This window comes from Acinonyx jubatus, chromosome A1 (assembly GCF_027475565.1).
Source record: "Acinonyx jubatus isolate Ajub_Pintada_27869175 chromosome A1, VMU_Ajub_asm_v1.0, whole genome shotgun sequence".
NCBI lineage: Eukaryota > Metazoa > Chordata > Mammalia > Carnivora > Felidae > Acinonyx > Acinonyx jubatus.
The window spans coordinates 107,981,975-108,007,850 of NC_069380.1; the positions used below are offsets into that span (position 1 = coordinate 107,981,975).

The 25,876-nt window shown below is 41.9% G+C and overlaps 1 long non-coding RNA gene across 1 annotated transcript in view; it reads left to right on the plus strand.

The window, feature by feature from the left end:
- Positions 1–10,706: 10,706 nt before the first annotated feature.
- Positions 10,707–25,876, plus strand: part of LOC128315176 (uncharacterized) — a 52,207-nt gene continuing 37,037 nt past the window's right edge. Inside the window, exons 1-2 of the long non-coding RNA XR_008297655.1 lie at positions 10,707–11,180; positions 24,084–24,178. This is a non-coding gene — a long non-coding RNA (uncharacterized LOC128315176). The remainder of the gene's footprint in view (positions 11,181–24,083; positions 24,179–25,876) is intronic.

The window sequence follows — 25,876 nt, forward strand, 5'->3', positions numbered from 1 at the left end:
TATGCATCTCAAAACCATCTGATCTGCCTCGTGGATAAAAGGGGGAAGCATTTATACATCGGCTTCCTTTCCACATGCATCAAAGGCAGCCCCATAGGTGTCAGGCCCCCAGGTTTCCAGGTTACACATGTGTGAGTCCTGAGCAGGGCCTTTCCTCTGGTTAGAAAGCAAGAGGTAATATATTGCAGACCTGAGGTGAGGCACTGTCAGGTTGCACTTCAGTGGAGATGGTCAAAGCTTGTGTGAACTGGTCACTGCAACAGTGGCTGGAATAAGTGGTGGGGCCAGGAAGACTGTGGGTTGGACACAGTCCATAATACATGTATACGTAAAACATGCCACAGGGCGATTTGAGCTAGAACGTGTAGATAGACCTTGGTGAAAAAGCTCCAGTGTTGGAGAGATAACTCAAAAGGCCTGTTGCATAACATAACAAGTAGCATCAAATTCCAGTGGGAAGGAAGGAAGCTCATCTCATGTAATCCTACTGGCTTCTCCGCTCTCCTCAAATGTGGTTCTGTGCTGGGCTCCTGATTAACTGACTAAGTTTTCTCTCTTATTCTCCATGCCACTGATCCCAATCATTTGTGGCCTTCTGCAGACTAAAATCATAATTACCTGAACGCTTAGAGCTCTTCCTTTGGCCAGGCAATAGCCCATGTCACTGCTTCTAGGACTGAGCCAAGTATCTGAAAATCCAAGCCCTCTGTCTGGGCCTGCTGGACTTGTTTCCATCAGAGCAATGGCTTTGGGAATACTAAGCAAGTTATCCTGACCAGGTACCTCCTCTCAAGGAGAGAGGGGTGCATCATCTGAAGTCACAGGGACAATTGGTGCTCAGTTAAAGCCCATAAGAATTAGAAACCAGGATCGCCACAGAAATACAAAGGACAAAACAAAGTCAATGAACAATTCAAATTTTAAAAATAATAACTTTTCTACCACAGATAAAGATGAAAGCAAGAGTAAACCTATGATCTTTCTTATTCTTGGCAATAGCTCCTCTCTCTCAGAGTTCCCTAAACATTCTCATAAATTCCAGAAGAGCTGATGTTTGCCGAAGAGAATTATTCTACTTAACACCTAGTCGAAGTGATGGTGAATGAAGTCGGGCAGAGGGCCCTGTTCTCTGTCAAGAAGTAAGTAGCACAAGAAATCTTTCCCCTAAATGTTTATCATTTAATTGCTTTTCCTAAAGGGTTTTTAGGTTGATGGAGGCTGGACGCAACACAGTATTAGCAGTACCTGAGGTTGTGTGCCATTGCCCTAAAATCAGGTTGGAAAAATGCAGGCATATCTTGTTTTATTGAACTTCACTTTGTTGTGCTTTTTACAAATTGAAGGTTCAAGATGTCAGCAGAGGAAGTAACAGCAGCTGTGGTGGAAATAGCAAGAGAACTAGAATCAGGTGTGGAGCCTGAAAGTATGACTGAATTTCTACCATCTCCTGGTAAAACTTGATGGATGAGGAGTTGCTTCTTGCTGATGAACAAAGAAAGTGGTTTCTTGAGATGGAATGTACTCCTGGGGAAGATGCCATGAAGCTGAAGATTGTTGAAATGACAACGAAGGATTTAGAATACGATTTAAACTTAATCAAGCAGCAGCAGGGTTTGAGAGAATTGACTCCAATTTCAAAAGAAGTTTTGTGGGTAAAATGCTATCAAACAGCATCACGTGCTGCAGAGAAACAGTATGGGAAGGAAGAGTCACTGAATGCGGCAGACTTCATTGTTGTCCTACTTTAAGAAATTGCCACAGCTCCCCAACCTACAATAGCCTCCATCCTGATCAGTCAGCTGCTGTCTGTGATTGGCTGAAAGCTCAGACAATGGATAGCAGTTTTTTAGCAGCGAAGTATTTTTTTAATGTTTATTTTTTATTTTTGAGAGCCAGAGAGCATGTGCACAAGCAGGGGAGGGGCAGAGAGAGAGGGGGACAGAGGATCCAAAGCAGACTCTGTGCTGTCAGCAGCGAGCCCGATGTGGGGCTGGAACTCACGAACTGTGAGATCATGACCTGAGCTGAAGTTGAATGCTTAACCGACTGAGCCATCCAGGCTCCACAGCAACAAAGTATTTTTAAATTAAGGTGTGAACATTTTTTTTACATATAATTCTATTGCAAACTTAATAGACTACAGTGTAAACATAACTCTTATTATGTACCAAGAAACCAAAAAATTCATTTGACTTGCTTTTTTGTGATACTTGCTTTATTGCAGGGGTCTGACCAAACCTGCAGTATCTCGAGGTAGGCCTATACACCTGTTTTCTCATTTGATCCTTATAAAAAGCCCATGAGATTGATATAGGATGACAAAATGAGAGGTTTCTCAGAAGTCACATGTCTTCCTGGAGTCTCAGAAGGACCCACCCCAGAAAGTCTCACCTTGGGAAGAAGAGACTTAACTCAAGTATAGTTGCTCAAGAATCTGTCAGAGACACTGGAACATCATCTCTCTGCTGGGCCAGCCAAAGGGCAGCAGCCAGGCACCGGATTAGCTCTTTTTACTTCAGAGGAAGTCTCATATGAGAAGCTCTTCTCATGAATGTGTGGGGGTGTGGGAATAGGCTGCACGCATCAAGGATACAGTACTAAGTGCATGCAATGGTAGCATCATTCTCCAGGGCTTGTCTACTGAAGAGCTTGGAAACATTTAATTACCATGTAACCTTTGATTAGGAACAAAATAATTCTGAAAATTCCAAATGTCATTAACCAAACAAGAAAGCAGCATGATATACAACACACTTTAAAAATTGGTGAAAGGAAGTAGAAAATTCTAACACTGTATACAATGTAGAACATTGTATCTACATTCTAACCATTGTAATACAACATAATAACCCCTAAACTCTTTAGCCATACTAAAAATTCATCAACATCTGGAAGTCTAATTCTCCCAAGTCTGGGCAACAGCAGACTGGATGAATGCCTCTATTTCCCTCTTCAAAGATTTTTGCAACTGCTATAGAAAACAAATAGATGAAATGGAGAAAGTGGATAATGGGGCTAATCACTGAAAGAAGTGAGGCCTGCCCTATGAGAAATGTTACAGAGAGCCCTTCAGGCTGAAATGAAAGAATACTAGACAGCAACTCAAATCCACATGAAGGAATACAGCACATGGATAAAGTGAACAACCTAAGTAAATATAAAAGACATTAATCAATGAAAATGAGGGAATTGTTGCCAACCCTACAGAAATAATAAGGATTATAAGAGAATACTATCAACAACTGTATGCCAATAAATTCGACAATGTAGATGAACTGTATAAATTCCTAGAAACACAAAGATTACCAAAAATGTCTCAGGAAGAAACAGAAAATCCAAACAAACTGAAGTAGAGAGATTGAATTAATAATCAAAAACCTCCCCCAAAAAGAAATGGTGAACCAGATGGTTCTACCAAACATTTAAAGAAGAATTAATACCAGTCCTTCTCAAATTCTTCACAAAAATAGAAGAGGAGAAAATACTTCCTGACTCATTCTATGAGGCCAGCATTACCCTGAGACCAAACCCAGACGAAGACTTCAAAAGAAAAGCAAACTATACATCAATATCCCTTATGAGCATAAATGTAAAATATTCCATAAAATACCAACAAACCAAATCCAGCAGCATACTAGGAGGATTATATATTGTGACCCTGTGGGATCTATCCCAGGAACAAAAATATAGCTCAATGTAAAAATATTAATAACGTAATACAACACATGAATAAAATGAAGGTTTAAATAAAGGTCGTATCAATTGATGCAGAAAATTATTTGACAATATTCAACCTACTTTCATGATAAAAGACACTCATCAAACTAGAAATAGAAGGGAACTTCCTCAACATGATAAATGACACCTGTGAAAACCCTATAGTTAACATTATACTCACTGTTGAAACAAAGCTTTCTCCCTAAGATCAGGAACAAGACAAGGAAGCCACTTGCTACTCCTGGAATTGTATTGGAACTTCTGGCCATAGCAATTAGGCAAGAAAAAGAAACAAAAGGTAGCCAGTTGAGAAGGAAGAAGCCACAGTAATCAAAATAGTGTGGTACTGGCAGAATGACCGACGTAGAGACAAAACAGAATAGAGGGTCCAGAAATAAACCTTCACATATGTGGTCAAGAAGGTGATTTGCAAAGAAAGTTCCAAGATAATTCAAGGGGGAAAGGATAGTCTTTTCATCAATGCAAACAATATTGAAATATCATTTTTACCTACCCATCCTCCTCTCTGTTTAAATGCAAAGAAATGCATAGAATATTTTTCTAATATTAAGAGCAATGTTTTAGATGGTAAGATTTAGGGAAGCTTTTCAGGCATTTATTATACTTTGTATAGTGTTTGCATTTCTTATAATGAGCATGTATAAGTTTTGAAGTGGTTTTAGTTAAAAAATAAAACTGGAAGTAAATATGCAAGATGACAATAAAGAGGAATTTTTTTCTTTGTACTTTTCAGCATTTTTTAACCACCCCCCAACCCTCTCCCAAACCATCACCTATTTTTTAGTGTATTTTGATTCTTGAAATAACACACTTCCAGTTTTGCATTTTTCCTTCACATTCCTGCATCCATCCTTATCTCTGATTTCCCAGTCCTACCCATGTTCTAGGTTCAGCTCAAACACATCCTCTTCTTGGGCGGCACTGGAGCATATTGGCTAAGTGCCCACAGTGGGACACTGCTGGAGCAGATGTGCGGTCCAACAGGCCCAAAAGTAGGTTTCTCCCATTAGTAGCTCTATGACTTTAGGCAAGTCACTTAATCTTTCTGAGACTCGGTTTCCTCCTCTATAATAGAACAGATGATCTATCTCACTGGAGTTTTTAAAGAATTAAATTAGATCATAACATGTAAAGTGCTCAACAATAATAAATTTGTGTCGACGATAATAATACTGTTATTCCTCCAGACCTCCCTAAAGCAATTATTAGCTCTACAAATAGTCAGTCCTTATTAATTCAGTTTGGTTCCATGTGGGAAATTATAACTACTTTTGGGAGAAATAGTTTTACCCATTCATCCCTTAATGAAAGCCAGAGCCCTCAGGAAAACATACTTCATGATGCCCACACCTGCTTCTTCCTCTTTTTAGTCCAAGCAAACTAATGGTATCTAGGCTTCTTGAAAGCTTGGTTTAAAAAAAGGAAGAAGGATGGGGTGCCTGGGTGGCTCAGTCGGTTAGGCACCCAACTTCAGCTCAGGTTGTGATGTCACCATCCATGAGTTCGAGCCCTGCGTCGGGCTCTGTACTGACAGCTCAGAGCCTGGAGCCTGCTTCGGACTGTGTGTGTGTGTCTCTCTCTGCCCCTCCCCTGTTCATGCTCTGTCTCTCTCTGTCTCAAAAATAAAATAAAACATTAAAAAATAAAATAACAAAAAAAGGAAGAAGGAGATGGGGAAGAGGAGGAGGAGGAAGAGGAAGAAGGAGGAGGAGAAGAGAAAAGGTAATCTCATGTACTATCAGCCTCCACACTTCACAATGAGATGGGTATGGGCTGTCTGGGGTCTGTACTTAGTGAAGGAAACATTGACTTATCAGAGAGGTCAGTGTTCAAATACTCATATTGTAGTCATGATTTCTGTTCAAGCCTGAGGTCAGCAGGATGAACCAATGTTGGACTTGAACATATCTGCCCTATCACTCTTTACTCCTGCAAGCTACTGGGGACTGCAGTCTTCATGACAGGGTCATCCTCTGGCAGCCAGCTCTCGAAGGGCACCTTGCTCAGGGAGACAGACATCAAAGTAAGAGTGCCTTTCGGAGTACCAGCTTCTTTTCCTCACTGAAAGACAGATTTCCATCGGTGTTGCCAAATATGTAAGTACTTTCCTTTAGGAACACTTATGAAAGACTACGTTTTCACAGGAAACCGGGGCCACCCAAAGCAAAAATCTTCACCTTTAACTGTTTAAGAACAATTGCCCACTCGCTTTCTCTTTGTTTACTTTTTCCTCCTCCATAAGAAATTTAAAGGATATTTTTGCTAGTGGTAGGTTGTATTTTTCCAGAGGCAAACAGTTTTAGTTTTGAGTTCTAAACTAAGGTTTGGAGACTGTCTGTGGAACAAGCATTTTACAAAGAAGACCAGACACGAGCTCACACAGAGGACATAGTTGGATAGTTCAGTAGCAAAGCACAAACACATCTCAGCAGTAGGAAAGCAGACATGGAAATTCCCTGCCCACCTGACACCTCATCCAAGATGTGCAGAATCGAAGCCCTGCAAAATGTGATCCTTTAACACAGTTCTCCAGCTCAAAGAAAGGGGTCATTGTGTCAGTTCAGGTCCTCCTAGAGCATATGCCAACATGCAAGAACTTATTGAGAAACATGTTTATGAAGGGTGAAGGGGAGAACGAACAGGAATAGTCAGACTCAGATTATGACGCAGGTCTGTCTCCTGTGAAAAGGGAAAGGGAAGGAAGGAAGATTGGGCAGCAAGAGCTTCAAACTGCAGATGAGTTCTGAGAAATTATTGACCACACTGATGGAAATTCCCGCAGTACAGATTGCCTGTTAGAGGAGGCCCACCTTGGGCAGAAATGGCCTGGCTCTGGTACCCCCACTGTGTTCATTCATTGGCTAGGAGCAGCCAGAGAGCGTGTAGCCTTGTGTGAATGTGGCAGCACATCTAAAGGTGTGGCGGCCCAGGCGCCTGGGTGGCTCAGTCGGTTAAGCGTCTGACTTCGGCTTAGGTCATGATCTCACGGTCGGTGAGTTTGAGCCCCGCGTTGGGCTCTGTGCTGACAGCTCAGAGCCTGGAGCTTGCTTCAGATTCTGAGTCTCCCTCTCTCTCTGACCCTGCCCTGTTCATGCTCTGTCTCTCTCTGTCTCATAAATAAATAAACATTAAAAATTTTTTTTTTAAATAAATAAATAAAGGTGTGGCGACCAGTGGCTCTCAGCTATGTTCTTGGTAGAAGGTTCTCTGGAAGAGTGATCTGTATAGGTATACAGCTACCACAATCATTCACTCAATTATGCATCCTGGGAGTCATGACTCTTATCCCTATCTCTAAGACCCAATCTACTGGCAAGTTCCTAACCATTTTACCTCCTAAGTATCCTTCATGTCTGTCCATTTCTATCTCCTTCACCACTACCACCATCATCTTGCTCCCATCTGGTGGCCATCTTTCTTTTCTTTTCTTTTCTTTTTTTTTTAATGTTTATTTTTGAGAGAGAGAGAGAGAGAGAGAGACTGTGAGCAGGGGAGGGGGAGAGAGAGAGGCAGACACAGAATCCAAAGCAGGCTCCAGGCTCTGAGCTGTCAGCACAGAGCCCCACATGGGGCTCGAACCCATGGACTGTGAGATCATGACCTGAACCGAAGTGGATGCTTAACCAACTGAGCCACCCAGGCGCCCCCAGAACAGCCTTTTAAAAATAGAAATCAGGGTACCTGGGTGGCTCAATTGGTTAAACTTCCAACTCTTGGTTTCAGCTCAGATCATGATCTCAGTTTTGTGAGATGGAGCCCTGCATTAGGCTCTGCACTGGCAGTGTGGAGCCTGCTTGGGATTCTCCCTCTCCCTCTATCTCTGCCCCTCTCCCACTCACTCTGTCTCTCTTAAAATAGATAAATAAAAACAAAAAAAAAATACAAATCAGATCTGCTTAAACAACATCAGTGATCATAGGATAAGGACCTAAGTCCTTAGCATGACCTTCAAGGCCCTGTTACAGCTTTAGCCTCCTGTGGACTTGGGTTGTCCTTCCTCTCTCTGCTCCCTCTGAGCATCAGATAGATATCTGATAGATATCAGATAGACAATCTAACCTGCTTCCAGTTCCCCAAATGTTCCAAGTTCTTTCCTGCCTCTGGACCCTTGCATATGTTGTTCCCTCTCCCAGTCATCTCTTCTCCAACCCTGTGCCCCTTTACTCAGTTAACTAACCCTCATTCCTTTGCTACCAGTTCAAATATCATTTCGTTCTGCCTTCTTTGACCCTCACACAAATCCAAATCCTTTGTCATTCTCTCTCATAAGTGAATTAAATGCACTTTTGCAGCATTTAGGATGGTATTCTAAATTTGACTAATTATCTGATTGACTACTTCACTATAAAGTGTGTTTTCTGATAGCAGAGACTATGTGTATTTTTGCTCATTATTGCATTGCCAGCATTAGCAAAGTGGTTGCATTTTGTAGTTGCAACAAAATATTTGTTGAATAAAGGAAGTATCTAAAAGGGTTAGTTGATATATATTTTTTCCTTTTTATCTGAGTCACTCCAAGCGTTTTATTTTCTAACCAGCGAATTCTTTTTCTTTCTCTTTGTATTGTTATCCAGCTGTGTTGCATGATCTCTCCTCACGTCTACTCCCACCCTTCGCCCACGGTAAAATCTCTGAGGGCTGGCCTTGGACTTGGATTTTGGGTCTTCGCTGATGAGCACTGCAGGCCTGGATAATGTGCTTGTTGCAAAACTTACTGTAGCACAAGATTTTATTCTAGAGTTAGAAGGCTAGGGAGGTAGGAAGGAAAATAAAGTGAGTTGCCCCCCAAGAGTTGGGATACAAAGTTGCGCTTTGAAAGTTAAATTATAAATCAAACCAATCAAAGCAAAAATATACAAAATGCCCCCTTAAAGAGAAATAAGGGCTCCAGGACCTACAAGGCCTAACAGTACTGTCACTTAGTAAGGCCTTGCTCTACCTAAAAAAGAAATACGTTCATCTGAGGAGGGACAGCCCAGGTGGCATAATAAGGAGAAATTAGGTAATACAGATGGGGCTGTCCACCAGCCACCATCTACAAGAGAAGTGCTGGCCAGGACAGCGGGAGCGAGTGGCCTGTCCTCACAGCAGCTTGTTTGACCTCTGATGTGGAGGAAGATGCACCACGCTGTCCAAGGCTGATAAGTCAGACAATTCACTCTTCTGATTCTGACTTCAAGCTCACCAAGCCACCTTCCAACAATTAGGTTCCAAATTGAACAGTTACAAGAAGAGAGTGCAGTCACCAGTCTCATGTTCCTGACTGTTTTGCATCTAACAGTAATGGTTAAGCTCCAGGTTTTGGAATCACATGGCCTTTATTTGAACACTTATATACTGTACTTGCTAAGCTTGGGAATTTCCTTCATCTTTTGTAGCTCAGCTGAAAAAAATATCACAATATACTGCACCATTACAGGGAGAATTAAATGAAGCAATGCATGTAATGTACTTAGCATACAGTTTAGCAAACAGTGAATGAAATCAGTAAGTTGGCATTCTGATTTTCTACAACATAGATTTTTAATCAACACTGGAACACTGAAAAGATGAAATTTTATATCCCATAGTATCAAAGACCAAATCTGGACTCTGGGAAATTACCAAGCTGATAGACTATATGCTAGCCTTTTACCTCTTGGCACCTCTCTGGTCACATGTGTAACATCTTGTAAAAGGTAACCAGGACTTGGCTTTATCTTCTTGGATGTCTGCCTCTCTTTTCCTAACCCTCATCTCCCAGACATACTTCTTATGCAGAAACAGATTTACCTCTACTTTGCTCTCGTGGAATCAAGAATGATTATCCTATCACAAGGAAGAGCTCCAAGGCTTGCCTTGATTTTTTTTTTTTTCTTTTTCCTTTTCCTTCATACTACAGACCAAAAGCATCATCTCCTGGAGGGGGAAACATGGGCTCTTATTTTTCTAAGATCATCATTTGGCCTGCTTCACTTCCCCATGTGCTCTTGAGGGAAATACTGCAAACACTTAGAAACCCACAGCATGAGTCACAAATCAAGTCCTCCATCATGCAGGGAACGTGCCTGAATTTCAAAGAGGCAAACCAAAGTGACTGGCAGATCAGGCAGTTAATCGTTTTTCTGTTCCAGTTATCAGACTGCTCTATGACAAAAATGAACAAACACGTGGCAAACTGTGTTTGGAGTATGGAGTCTTAGCAACATTTTCCAAGTAGGACGGCTTACAAAAAGTATTTTCAGATCTCAGTAAGTGATGCAGGACAGGGCTGTGGGGACTTGTGTCCAACTTCAACTGCAGCGGTGCTCTAAGAGAACTTGGTCCACTGGCATAATTATAGGGGCAAATTGTCAGGCTGAGTGTGAGGTGCCTTCCAAAATGACTGCAGTGCCTCCTCAGTCCTTCTAAGTCATGATAGCACAGTCCAAACTTTGAAAACTATCTTATTATCATAGAGATCTCCAAATTTTATCAACTGACATTAGAGAATGTCTATCAAGCATCCAGAAAAACAACAACAAATATTTTCTCCCTTACATCGGTTCATTTAAGTCCTACAACCTTGACGTAGGTATGGTTATCATCCTCATCCTACAGGGAGTAAATACTCTGCCCCAAATCACACAGCCAATAAGTGATAAGCCTCTAAATCCTTGGGTATTGATGGGCACCAATTAGTCCAGGGAGTCCAAGTCTTAAGCTTGCTGTTCAGTTTTTCTTAATCAAATGAAGAATCCCCATTTCCTTGATACCACTGACTTTTTATTTCTCCACTGACCCAGGATGAGGAGCCTGGTACCTCATGGTCACGACCAGGCTGTTCGAAGCTACGGTGCCGCCAACTTGGCAGATGGACCAGTGCGCATGCCCAGGCTTGGGGACAGGCCGACCCCAGCTGGCTCAGCGCCCCCACCCGAGACCCCCTCAGAGGCTTGCTCCTGGTCGCCCAGGCCAAACCCGCCTCCGGACGCCAGAAACCCAGAAAGCGCCGCCACCAGACCCGAAGCCGAAGCAGGCGCTAAGGGGCGGCCTGGGAAGCAACCCCGATGGACCGAGGCACAGTAGGCCGCGCGGACGAACGACGGCGCGCGGCGGGCCTCTCCACCTGCTGCCCGGACGCGGCCCGGGCCCCGTCCCGCGGAGGTGTTCGCGCCAGGCTCGCTCCGGCGCCTCAGGTGGACGGGGTTCCCGCCCGAACGCCGCCCGGCCGCCCGCATGCAGGCCCGAGACCTGAGCCCCCGCCTCTGGCTGCCAGCCCGCGCTCCGCGTTCACCGCGCTCGGCCGGGGCCCGCCTCTCGGCATTTTCGCTTTCGCTTTCCTGCCGCTGTTGTTGAGGAAAATGAAAGTGACCGTGGCCGTGGCCCGGGCCGGCGCAGCTGCCGTCGGGGCGAGGGACGCACAAAACGGCGGCGGTCGGCGAGGAGCCTGGGAGCTGGAGCCCCTACCCGCGCCAGACTAGGTAAGCGCAGCCCCGTGGCGGCCGCCTCGCGGGCTCCTCCTTGCGGACCCGGCGGGCGGGACGCCAGGCGGGCCTGTGACGCACGGGCGGGTCTTGCGGGGGGCTCCTGCCGCGGGGCTGGGGTGGCGGCGACGCGGCAGCGCCCGGGCCTGCAGGGCTCTTGTCCTCCGGGCCCGGCTGAAGACCACCTGAGGGAGCTTAGAGCAGCGTACCAAGCATGTGGCAGCCCGGGGCCGAGGTCGCACCTCGGCAAGACAGGCCAGGGTTCCCATCGCACGTTTCCTTTTTGTACGACGCCACCGGTCCCCCACCCCCCAGCGGGCTTCAGTAAAAATCGAAGTGGGGGTTGTATAAAATGCTGGGCAGAGTGCTTCACCTGAGCTCAGCAGGGAGGAACTCATAATTTACCCCTTCGTACCTGTGAGACTCCTCTTCCCCACTCAGCTCCACTCCTCCTGTAGTTTGCCTTTCTACGTTTTACAGATAGGGTGCACTTGGGCGCGCCTGGGGTGCCTTCCAACCGTTTCCTGAACTGGCAGGCTTGCAGCTCGCCTCTCTTGGTCATAGGCATGGACATCAGCTAGGCCAGGCCGTCACCCTCTCCCCAACGCTCTGTTCGTGAGAAGACAGGGGCTCGCTCCAACCCTGGGGCTGGCGATAATGGTCGGGGATGGGTGCACTCAGGGACTGAGTCCTTCCCAGACCAGGAAACTTTCTGTCCACTGCATCTGCCCGCAGAAGGGTGAAAGATGAGTGCTCTCGTCCCGTTAACGCTAAGTTGATCGTGGGGTGCGGGAACTGGGCTCCACCTCAAGGCTGTGGGCACAACCACTGGGAAGACATTGGCGGGGGGGGCGGTGAGATGTGTAATGTCCCCAGGGGTAAGTGAAAAAGGCAAGACAAAAGAAGGAATATATCTAGGGTATGTATGTATGTGTATGTATGTGTGTGTATATATGTATATCCCAGAAAGCCAGTTATGTGGGACAAGCATACACTGTAGAAGGCACTAAGTGTTGAAAGTAAAGTGGCTTACTTGACTTATATTCGAATGATGACGGTTTTTGTAGCCAGTACCATGAACCCCCTTTTAATCAGCGTTTGTCTCAATAAAAATGAATTCAGCCTAATCACATGGATCTGATCATAAGGCCCATTACTAAAACAAAACTTGAATAATCTTAACTTTGAAAATAGCCATCCGAATTTGACAAAAGATGGCATAAGGTCCTGATTTTTTTTAAATTTTTTTTAACATTTATTTATTTTTGAGAGGGAGAGAGAGAGCACGAGTGGGGGAGGGGAGACAGAGACAGAGAGACACTCACAGAATCTGAAGCAGAATCCAGGCTCTAAGCTGTCAGCACAGAGCCCCACATGGGGCTCAAGCTCACTGACTGCAAGATCATGACCTGAGCCGAAGTCTGTCGCTTAATGAACTGAGCCACCCAGGCGCCCCCATAAGGTCTTGATTTTTAAAGCATGGAGGTCTTCTCCTGCCTTGCTCCAGGGCGGTGTTGAGTATTCATTGCTTTTAGAAAACGCTGCCTTTATCATGAGGCAAAAAAATCAGATTCTTGGATTCAATCAGTTATTCCTTTTCTTCTGAATTCCATAATGTCCTGTTCTCTCCCTTCTGTTAACTGAAGTTCAGCTGTAGTGGATGGTTCTCTCCCTTTGCTCCCCTGTCTCCTGTCTGCAGGGGGAGGAGGTGGTGTAGTGGGGACAACATCCACTACCTTTCTACCACCCTGTGTTCTTTCTTCCCTGGAAACTGAATTACTCAGCTGGAGACCAAGCAAGCCTCTGGCTTTCCCACTACCTTCTTTTGTCCGTAGTTTTATGTTTCATTGACTTAGCCTCCAACATGTGATGGACTTTCTTAAATTTTTCACTGAAAAGTAATGCATGGGATTTTATTTTTCTTAGTATCTCAGGTCTCACAAATTTAATTGCTCATATATCTTAGTTCATGGCATACTATAATCCTTGGTCCATTTTGAGTCTCTCATTTTATTTCACTTTGTTATTTCCTCCCTTTATACTCCATTTCTCTCTCAACACCCTCCTCCCCATGCGCACACAGACAGGAGGCCATGCTGGCGTATTTGTTCGTTCTTCCAAAGTACATTTTATTATATCGTCTTAGAACACGTATATCTTTGAAACATATGTCATGTTTTGCTTTTGTTGCACTTAACTAAATAAATACTATTATGCTATAAATCTCATACTATTTCTTTTTTCCCTTCCACATTATGTTTTTGAGTCAAACCATAATGCTGTATGTAAGTCTAATTCATTACTCCTGGCGGTTGCATAGTTTTGTATGAAAAGTATACACCACAAGTACCTAACAGGCTCCTGGGGGTAGACATCGGTGGCCTGTAAGCCCTTGCCTGCATGAACAGTTCTGCACCAAACGTCCTTTTGAGTATCTCCCTGTGGCCTTGTGCAAGAATTTTTTTGATAGACAGATATGGAACTGTTGGTAAAAGACTGATGTCTTTTAATAAAAACTGCTACTTTGTGCTGCAGAATGACTTCATCGGTTTCCTCCCACCAGGAGTGCATAAAAAGTCACTTTTCCAACAGCTGCTGGCACTTACTATTATTTAATTTACTAATTTTTGTCAAACTACTAGGTTAAAGCAGTACTCCATTTCTGTTTTAATTGAGCATCTCATCATATTGTTTTGTCATTTGTGAACTGTCTATCCATCTAATTTGCCCTTCTTTTCTTTCAGATTTCTGATATTTTTCTATATAGGGTTTGCATTTTGTTCCTTATTTTTTTGTTGTTGTTTTATGTATTGTTGTTTATTTTATTTAAAACCAAGTTAGTTAACATATAGTGTAATAAATGGTTTCAGGAGTAGAATTTAGTGATTCATCACTTGTATACAACACCCAGTGCTCCTCCCAACAAGTGCCCTCCTGAATGCCCATCACCTATTTAGCCCATCCCCCCACCCAGCACCCCTCCAGCAACCCTCAGTTTGTTCTCTGTATTTAAGAGTCTCTTATGGTTCCTTCTGTATTGGTATCCTTACATGTTAAAGTGTTAGTCCTTTGTCAGATGTGGATGTTTTAAGTCTTCCCCTAGTCTTGTCTCCCATCTGTTAATCTCACATATGGTCTCCTTTTTATTATTAACTTTATTGAGATATAATTTTTATACCACAAAATCCACCTATTTAAAGTGAACTCATTGGTTTATGGTACATTTACAGAGTGGGTAACTATCATCATGATCTAATTTTAGAATTTTTTATTACTCCATTAGCAGTCACCCTCCAGTTTCCCTCAATATGCTCCTCCCAAGCCCTAGGCAAGCACTAATCTACTTCCTGTCTGTATTTGCCTGTTTCTGAACATTTCATATAAATGGGGTTCTACAGTATGTTTTTGTCGTGACTGGCTTCTTTCACTTAGCATAATGTAGTGTAGATTTATCCACATTATAGCCTATAGCAGTAATTTGTTCCTTTTTATTGCCCAATAATATTCCCTCATGTGGGTATACTGCTTTTGGTTTATCTGTTTATCAGTTGGTGCACACTTAGGTTGTTTTTACTTTTTGGCTATTATAAATAATGCTTCTGTGAACATTCATGTACAGTTTTTGTGTGAACACATATTTCCGTTTCTTTTGGATATATACCTAGAAGTGGAATGGCTGGATCATATGGTATCTCTATGTTTAAATTTTTGAGGAAGTCCCAAATGGTTTTCTAAAACAGCTGCAACATTTTACGGTCTTACCTGCAGTGCATGAGGGTTCCATTTTCTTCACATCCTCACCAACACTTGTCTGTCATTTTGGTTATAGCCAACCTAGCAGGTGTGAAGTTGTAGCTCATTGTGGTTTTGATTTATGCTTCCCTGATGGTTAATGATTTTGAACATATTTTCATGTGCTTACTAACCACTTGTATATCTGTATCTGCTTTGGAGAAATGTCTATTCAGATCTATTTTTTTAATGTGTATTTATTTATTTATTTTGAGAGAGAGAGAGCAAGTGGGAGAGGCAGAGAGAGATGGGGACAGAGAGAATCCCAAGTAGGCTCTGCACCATCAGGGCAGAGCTTGAGGTGGAGCTTGAATTCACAAACCGTGAGATCATGACCTGAGCCAAAATCAAGAGTTGGTCGCTCAACTGAGCCACCTAGGTGCCCCTATTCAGATCTATTTTTAAAGTTGGATTCTTTGTTTTTTATCATAGAATTGTAAGTTATTTATATATTCTTGATATTTATCCTTTCTCAGATGTATCAGTTGCAAATAGTTTCTCCCATTCTGTGAGTTATCTTTTCACTTTCTTGATGGTGTTCAATTTTGTTGATATCCAACTGATCAATCTTCTCTCTTACCTGTTGTGTTTTTGTGTCATATCTAAGAAATTCTTGCCTAACTCAAGGTTGTAAGGGGTCACTCCTATGTTTTCATCTAAGACCTTTATCGTTTCAGCTTTTACATTTAGGTCCATTGTCTTCTTCTTCTTCTTCTTTTTTTTTTTTAACATAAATCTTTAAACTTTGTGTAGTCACATCCATCATCTTTCTCCTTTTAGCTTGAGCTATTTGCATCTTATTTTAAAAACCCTTACCTACCTGAAGATCAAAAAGTTTTTCTATATTTTCTCCTACTAACTTCGGTTATTCTTCTACATTTACATCTTTAACCCAGTTGGATTTTGTTTTTATTATGGCTTTGTAATATATCTTAATATCTACCTTTTTGTTCTTTTTCAAACTTTTCGTAGCTTGTCATGGATTTATTCTTTAATAAATATTTTAAAATCTGTCTGTAAAGTTCACAAAAGTCTTTCTGAAATTTTGATTAGAAATTAATTGAAATCATAGGTTCATCTGTAAAGAATTGACACCTTTTAGTGTCATGCCATCTCACTTGTGAGTATGGTCTACCTCTGCATTTATTCATGTTTCTTTTATATACTTTAATACAGTTTTTCAAATTTTCTCCACAAGTCTGTTATACATTCTTTATTAAGATAATTCCTAGAGAGGTGCCTGGGTGGTTCAGTCACTTGAGTGTCCAACTCTTGATTTCGGCTCAGGTCATAATCCCAGGATTGTGGGATTGCTCAGGTCATATTCCCAGAGTTGTGGGATCGAGTCCCATGTTGGGCTCCGTACGGAGTGTGAAGCCTGCTTAAAATTCCCTCTCTCTCCCTCTACCCTTTCACCCGCTCCTGCTCTTTTGCTCTCTCTTAAGAAACAAAAATTCCTAGATTCAATAATATTACTATTATAAGTGTTTTTTTTTATTTTTTCACATTGTTATAGGTTACACTGTTACATATCTTCTCTCTCTCTCTCTCTCTGTCTCTCTCTCTCTCTCTCTCTCACACACACACACTCTCTCTCTCTCTCTCTCTCTGTCTTTCTCTCTTTGGTTGGTTACTGTTGGTGTGAAGAAGTGTAGTCAGTTGTTTTTAAGTTAGTCTCATATCCAGCTCTCTTTTTGAACTCCTATTAATTCTAATAGTGTTTCTGTGGATTCTCTTGAGAGTTTTGTGTGAAATAACTATACCAGTTGCAAACACTGACAACTTTTGACTCGTTCCTTCCAATTTTATACTTGGTTTTACTTCTTATTATTTCCTTGTAGTGGTTAATTTTTCTATAATTCTATTACATGTTGGTGGGGATAGCTGGAATCGTTGTCTTGTTCCATTTCTTAAAAAGAATATATGTAGTTTCTCTATTAAGTATGATGTTAGCTATAGGTTTGTATCCCTTTCCTTAGGATCTGAGATATCAAGGAAAATAGATAAAATTCATGCATTAGTTTCCAATGAAAAATTTTGTAAGAAAATGCATCAATATGGGGCTAAAGTAATGAATAATCAAGCGATGAAGGAAAGAGGGTAGTGGGGAAGACAGGGGTTTGGTCTCCTAATTCTGTTTCAGCTCCCAAAAGCTGGTTCTTGTTTTGTTTAAGGTATTTATTTTTTAGTAGTCTCTATACCCAGTGTGGTGCTTGAACTCACAAACCCGAGATCAAGAGTTGCATGCTCCTCCAACTGAGGCAGCCAGGTGCCCCTTGTTTTTGTTTTTAACACGAATTAGCATTGAACTTTGTCAAATGATCTCTCTGTGTCTGGGAAGATAATCATCTGGGGAGATAATCGTCTTCCCCATATCAGTTTTCAATGTATTATTAGAGTGTATAATCTTAGCTACTGTAACAGCCCCAATGTTTCAGTGACTTAAACCAATAATGCTATTTATTTATCACTCAAGACACAGTCGAAGGTGTTGGGAAGATAGTAGGCTCTCCTTCACTTAGTTGTTCAGGAACCCAGGCTCCTTCTAGCCAGTTGCTTCCCCAACTGCTAGGACCTAAGTCCTTCAGCGAGTTCTCTATGATGGCAAGAGAGGACACATATCACTACTCCTCTCATTCCGTTGACGAGGACTAGTCACCTGGTCCCACGTATTTTAAGGTGGCTGGGAAGTTTAATGGTATTCCCAGGAGGCAAAGGACAACAGAGAGATGTTGAGCAGTAGTAACTTCTTCCATAATCCATTAATGTAGTGAATTACATTGAGAGATTTTCTGACTTTGAACCATTTTTAAATATTTTATTATGATATATTCTTAATACTTTTTTGGATTTGGTTAGGTAATATTTTATTTGGGTGTTTGGCATCCATGTTTAGAAGTGAAACTGGCCCATATTTTCTTTTTATGAACAGTCCATATTCCAAATTTCAAAATTATAGCAACATTAGGTTGGGTGATGTTTCCTCCTTTTTTTTTTTTTTTTTTTTTTAATTTTCCAGAGTAACACATTTAAGGAAAGAGTGTCTGTTCTTTGGAAGGTAGTAGGATGCTCTTGTAAAACGTCATAGCCCTGAAACTTTATGGAGAATAAGTTTTTTAGATTACTTTGGTTTTGGAGTGCCTGGGTGGCTCAATCGATTAAGCATCTGACTCTTGATCTCAGCTCAAGTCTTGATCTCTGGGTCATGAGGTCAAGCCTCATGTTGGGCTCTGTGCTGGGCATGAAGCCTACTAAAGAAAGAATAGAATAGAATAGAATAGAATAGAATAGAATAGAATAGAATAGAATAACTTCAATTTCTTAAATGGTTATTCACATTTTTATGCCAATTTTGGCATTTTTTTCTAGAAATGTATTGATTTCATCTTTGTTTTCAAAATGTATTGTCATGTAGTTATTTACAGTTATATAGTTATTTATAGTTATATAGAAAAATACAGTTATATTGTTCTTTTATAGGTTTTTAAATGTCTGTCATATTTGTCATGCCTTTTTTTTTCTGTAGTCTTTTTTACCCCCATATTATTCTTGTTCTGTCTCCCTGTGTTCAAAGAAATACTTTGATCGTGATGAGCCATGATACATAGAATTGTTGAATCACTGGATTGTACACCTGAAACAAATCTAAAAGTGTATGTTAACCCTACTTAAAATTAAAAACTTAATTAAAAAATAAATTCAAATTCAAAAAACCTCACAAAGAAATACTTTTATTTTATTAATCACCTTTATTTTTTGTTCTGTGTATCTTCTATTTCACTGATTCTGCCCTTATATTTATTATTTCATTCCTTCTTATTTCTTTGGTTATATGCTATTTGTAATAGATTCAGTGTAGGCACTTGTAAAGTGAGATAGGAAAACCTGCTCCTGTCTCCTATAATTGCACTCTTTATAGGCAACCACCATTACCAAATTAGTGTTTTTCTGGATCCTTTTCTCTGCTTATGCATTTTTCTACAACTTTTCTAAACTATGAATGTCCTGGGCCTCTTTTTCTGGTGTACACACACACACACACACACACACACACACACACACACACACATCCATTAAAATGGTATATCATAATTTATTTACTTGTTTTCCAACTAATAGGAAATTAAGTTGAAAGTCTTGATTTTTTAATAGTAGAGTTTAATTGACATGCAAGTAAAACCTTGGTTTACGAGCATAATTCATTCCAGAGACATGCTTGTAAACCAAAGCACTTGTGTATCAAAGCAAATTTCAAGAACCATAGGCTCAGTTGTGATCATGTAACATTTGGTGTCATGTACTACTCATATTGCAAGACATCGCTCATTTATCAAGTTAAAATTTATTAGAAATGTTTGCTTGTCTTGGCACTGGCAGAACAAGTTACTCACAATTCAAGGTTTTACCATATATTTATTTTGGGCCTTATTTCTGCCTTCTTGTTTTGCCAAATATTTATCATGAGTTCTTCCTTTTCTTTTTGTTCTTATGACTTTTTCTGGATTAATCAAGGTATCTGTTTCCATTCCTTCCTTCTTTTTTTTTTTTTAGTTTATTTATTTTAGAGAGAGGGAGAGGAAGTGTGTACTTATACAAGCAGGGGAGGGGCAGAGAGAGAGAGAGGGAGAGAGAGAATCACAAGCAGGCTCCATGCTGTCAGCACAGAGCCAGATGCGGGGCTCGATCCTATGAATAGTGAGATCATGACCTGATCCAAAATCAAGAGTCACACGGATGCTCAACTGACTGAGCCACCCGGGAGCCCCTCTTCTTTCTTTTTATTTAATGAGTTGGAATTCTGTACCTTACAGGGAGCCCTCTTTAATTTCTTAAGCATAAACAAATTTATGTTTTCCTATAAACACCAAAAGTTAATCAGAACCTCTAACCTCTTCCCAAACATAAGAAACTCTTTATGTTTTTAATTCTCTTGTCCCTTACTTTCCCTCATAGGTGCAAACACACATTAAGTGTCTGCCCAGGAATTACTGAAATAATCTGGAAGCTTCCTATTGTTATTAATTCTTCATACTTCAGAATACACTTTTCTTTTTCTATTTTAGAAATCTTTTGTTAACAATTTTATTCATCTGTACAAGTGCATTAAACTGCATTTGTGCAGTGGCCCTATCACATTAGGATAGGAAGGCTCACACATATGTTTCTTTTAGAGTTTTCATTAACTTTCTGAAGTATTTATAGTGGTTGGTGTCTCGTGAGTAATGCTTCTCTGGCTTCCTTATTTCTCAAAAGTCTACTTTGGAATCCATGCTATTCTGAGCCTCATTTGACCTTTGCTGGCACAAAAACATTCTGAAGTATTTGCCAATGCTAGTCACTTCCTCATGTTTTACTTAGTTTACTTTAGCTTGGTTAAACCAAGAGCAATATCAGTTTGTGTAAACTTACCACTAACTGAAGGTTCATGTAATTGTCCTGCCCCAGGGTCAGAGACTGGCTAGAAGAATATGAAAATCGCTTTGAAAATTCAGCTGGTGAATATCTTACACTATAACGCTTAACGTTTTAACATTTGTGTTTATAATACTTAACTATTTGAGGTTGGAGCCAAGTGGGCACTCTTACATTAAAACTGTGGTGAAACTAATCTGGATGGTGTTTATCAAAAGCTTTTTTTTTTATTGTAATTTTTAAAAGATTTTATCTTTAAGTAATCTCTACATCCAACATGTGGTTCGAACTCACAACCCCGAGATCAAGAGTCACTTGCTCCTTCGACTGAGCCAGCCAGGTGCCCCTATCAAAAGCTTCTTAAAGTGTCGACATCTTTTATTGCAGTAATTCTACTTCTAGAACTATATGCTAAGACATGTTCCTATGAGAGGTGATGTCAGGTGGTGCAGGGTAATTCCAGGTGGAACACATATGTGGCGTCGTCTCACAGGATTTGCATATTGAGAAAGTTATTCATTCCCTGTCAATTCCTTTTCAGTGTTCTGATCAAGGGAGGGAGAAAGCTGTCAGTTTGGTGCTGCTATGTCTTTAACACCTCTCTAAATTTTGCCAATCTCCCTTTTGATATCAAAGAATGAGCAAAAGGATAGCAATATCTTAACTATATTTTCACAACGGGTTTTTGTTTTCCATTGTGTTTGTCTGTAAGATTGCCTTCCTTTATGACATAAGATGCTGGTTTTCCATTTATAGTAGTAAATAAAGTTTGCTTTTAAGATTCATTTATTATTTAAGGGCAGGAATTAATTAATTTAAAAAGAAATATTAAGTATAGTACATAAAGTATTTAATTTTGGTGAAATAGTTATGGTGACTTATGGATGACTAAAACGTGCAAAACATGACACTAAAGAATAATCAGAGCTTCAGATGCAGATTTAAAAAAAATTTTTAATGTTTTATTTATTTTTGAGACAGAGAGAGAGAGACAGAGCATGAGCAGGGGAGGGGCAGAGAGAGAGGGAGACACAGAATCGGAAGCAGGCTCCAGGCTCTGAGCTGTCAGCACAGAGCCCAATGCGGGGCTCAAACTCACGAACTGTGAGATCATGACCTGAGCCAAAGTCGGATGCTCAACCGACTGAGCCACCCAGGCGTCCCCAGATACCGATTTTAAATGGAGTGTTCTTATATAGGAAGCTGTTCCTCTCAGTGAGACTTCTGCTATCAGAAAATTGGAAACCAGGGCGGTCAGGTGGCTCAGTTGATTGAGTGTTTGATCTTGATTTCGGCTCAGGTCATGATCCCAGGGTTGTGGAATCAAGCCCCACATCAAGCTGGGTTGGAGATACATATGTTTAAATTTGGATGTCTCCTTGCTAGGTTTACAAAACCTCTGTTGGGAAGAAAAATATGTTCACTGCAAGGTCTAATGCTTGGCAGAAACAATTTCTACCTTTTGCCTAGTAGAAATTCTTAGCGAACTGCAGAACTTTTTTCTTGAAACTCTTGGATTCTTTTGTGGGAATGGGGTCAGCAGGTCCCTACTGAGAGACTAGATGATGTCTGTTTCTGAGAGTGGTCTCACTGCCTTGGTGCAGGCTTCCTCTTTCTACAAAGGATGCTGGGCCCTGGCCAGGGCCAGACAGCCTGGTCCTGAGCCTCAAGAAGGCCTATTGCAGCCTTCCAGTGACATCTGCCAGGTTGTAGCAAGACCTTTGACTGGCCAACTCCCCCTTTCCTAGGGTCCCTCAACTCCTCTCCACTCCCAATGCCACCACTGCTGTGATTCAAATTGTCACATCTCTTGCCTGGATAACACAGTGACCTCCAACTGGTCCCCACTTCTCATTACCTCTTGACTATTTTGTCACAGAAGCCAATGTGTGTTAGTCTCTTATGGCTGCTATAACAGATTACCACAAAGTCTGAAGTTCAAAGTCCTAAAATCAAAGTTTCATCAGGGCTGTGTTCCTTTTGGAGGCTCTGGAGGAAAATCATTTAGTTGCCTCTTCCAGCTTTTTGAGGCTTCCTGCATTCCTTGGCTCATGGCCCCTTCTTCCATCTTTTGAACCAACAGGTCTTTCTCAGGTTGTACTGCTCTGATGCTCCTCTTCTATAGTCACATCTTCATCTGCCTCCCTCTTGTAAGGACACCTGTGATTACATTGGGCCCACCTGCATAATCCAAGATCATCTTCCCATCTCAAGATCCTTAATTTATCACATTCTGCCTTTCTCCATGTTAGGGGATATATTCACTACTTGCAGGGATTCAGACATCAACATCTTTGGAAGGGCCATTATTCAGCCTACCACGTAGTACAGCATTTTAAAAACACACACACACATCCAATCACATTACTCCTCTGCCTAAAATTCTCACATGGTGCTCCAGTCCTCAGAGGATGCAAGCCTTTCAGGGCTGGGGGTGCCATACAAGGGCTGCCTCCCCGTACCTCCGCTCTCCCTACCCAGCCTCTGGCTTGCTGTGTGTTCCAGCCTTTGCACGTGTTTTTTGCCCTACACTCCATTCCAGGTCTTCCCAAGGCTTCAGACAAGATCAGGCCTCTTTAGGATGCTCTCATAGTGGCTTGCGCCTTTCTGCTGTCACACTTAACCACAGGTCGTTATACCTTTGCATTTATTTCAGTGATCATTTGATTAATATATGCTTCTCCTATGTGAGTAAGTACTCCATACAGGCAAGGACCATGTGTGGGTTTTGCCCTTTGTTGGATCCCAGCACAATGTCCTGCTTATGGTAGATGGTTAATAAGTACATGGGGATAAATGAATAAGTGAGTGAATGCATATCAATGGTTTTGTCATCACCCTCTGTTCCCTTACCCTGCTGCTGTTTCTGCACAGCATTTATTGCTCCTTCTCTTGTCACATCCCTCCACCAGAATGGAAGCCCACGTTAGAAGGGACTTTGTCTTTTGGGTTCATTCCAGGTCCTAGAGCAGTGTCTGGTCCATAACAGGTGCTTGATAAATGAGGGATGCATGATATGCAGGATGCTCAGATCCTCTCTCAAAGTTTTCATAGCTGACCCCTCTTTGAAATTGGCCATTATCAAGTTCTTCATTTTAATTATTCATATGATAACTTACTAATCAGGCAAAACAGCAGGGACCTTTAAAATATTCAATTTTTTTAAAAGTTTATTTATTCTGAGAGAGAGTGAGCATTTGTGTGAGCAGGGGAGGGGCAGAGAAAGGGAGAGAGAGAGCAGGTTCCCTGCTGTCAGTGCAGAGCCAGACTTGGGGCTCGATCCCACGAACTGTGAGATCATGACTGGAACCAAAATCAAGAGTCACACACTTAATGGACTGAGCCACCCAGGCGCCCCTAAAACATTTTTGTGAGGATTAAATGAGTTACTAAATGTAAATCATTTGGAGCAGTGTCCGGTACTTGGTGAGTTCTGTGTAAGTTTGCTTGTTGTTGCTATTAAGAAATGCTTGAGTCCTTGATAGTTTACAATTTACAGTTCTTACTATGTCGTGACTCTGTGGTGGGATCACAAACTGAACTGAGTGGGTTCTCCTGGCTCCTGCACCTGGGTGGACCCAGCTGTTGCAGCTGCCTGTGGACAGGCCAGGGGTGGGAGTGGGGAAGGGCAGTTGGTAGGCACTTCAGGTGGATGATTTGGTTCATGACTTGTGCTTTTTCCTGTTTTGCCTGCAGATGGCAGCACGCCCTGGACTTGTCTGCACCGCAAGTGGCCCTGAGGAGGGACAGCAGGGAGACAAGAAAATGGACTCCCCTCTGCAACCTGCAATGTGAGCAGTTGTGTGAGGATTGTTGATGTTCTGTTTCGACCCCATTCGCCCTCCACAGATAATAACTCTAAGTTTCCTATTTGGGAATAAGAGTACTTTCTGTCCAGAAGGCTAAGGCCATTGTGCTGCTTCTTGGCATTGTGATGAGATCTAGGAGAGACTTCCTGATTTTCGGCACCTGCTTGGTTTGATGCTGTTCTTTCCTGACTCGCAACCCCTTTAGGGCCGTGTGTGACAGGGATTCTGTGACAGTTTCCTTCAGTGTCACTAGTCCTTCTTTGCAAGGAGCTTGATGATCCCTGTCCTTCATCCTACCCTCTGCCTGCTTTGCCCCAAGACTCTGTGTGTCAGGCACTGCTATGCGGTTTATATCTCATTTGGCCCCCACAAAAACCTGGTCAAATAGCAAATATTATTCCTTTGTTACAAATGCAGAACCACGGCCCAGAGATTAAATTATGTACAGAGGTGATATGTGGCAAGCCAGGGTGTGCAGCCCAAGGTCTCTGTCACTCTTGCCTCTTATCAGAAAACGAGGCTGGCCACCTATGGGTAGAGGATGAATCATATTTGTGCTTGTAGACCAGAAAAAGGAACAAAGTAGAAGTAATGGAAAACAAAATTAGTCCCTAAATAACCTCACTCTCTTAAATCTACATCCTAACTTCACATAATCCTATTTTTCTTTATTTCTTTTAACCTGAATTATTGACACACTAGCAAAATTTGCCTTTGTTACTATTTTCCTTATGCATATCCTTGTGTACTTGGCGCAAGGTAGCTTTATGGATCATTTGAAGGGTCTGGAACCTCCATAAATCAGACAAGTGGGAAGAGTCTTCCTCTGTGTGTGGAACGTCTGGTGACCCATCTGAGGGTGCACACGGTGACGACCCTGAGCACCCTGAGTGTGACCCTGTCTCAGCTTACCTCTGATGACTGGTACAACCCACAGCTGATGTGTCGCCCATGTCAGTTATGTTATAAGCCAGACCACTCATAAGTGCCTCCTGATATCGGAGCATTCTAAAATGCTGCAGTTAAAACTGTGGCCAGTGGAAGAAGAGCTGTTCTTTGTCCCGGGGGCATCTTCCTGAGTGCTACTTTGAGGCACTTCTCTAGCCCCTCAGCACAAAGAGCCTTGAGGACACATTCACTGTGGATGTTTCAAACCAGTAGATTGACACCAATCACTTTCACAAGCAACAGTCACCAGCCTGTGTGAGATATTTTTTCCTTGTACTTTTTTTTTTTTTAAAACAGCTTTACTGAGCTATAGTTCTCACACCATACAATTCATCCATTTAAAATGTATGATTAAGGGGCGCCTGCGTGGCTCCGTCAGTTAAGCATCTGACTTCAGTTCAGGTCATGATCTTATGAGTTCAAGCCCCTCATTGGGCTCTTTGCTGTCAGGACAGAGCCTGCCTCGGATCCTCTGTCTCCCTCTCTCTCTGACCCTCCCCCACTCATGTGTTCTCTCTCTCTCTCTCTCTCTCTCTCTCTCTCTCAAAAATAAACAAAAAAAATATATGATTGAATGGTTTTTAATATATTCACAGTTATGCATCCATCACCAGTCAATTTTATAACATTTTCATTACCCCAAAAGAAAGTGTACCCCTAAATTGTCACCCACCTCCACTCTCCCGATTTCCCCACGCCACTGGCAGCCACTCATCTACTTTCTGTTTCTAG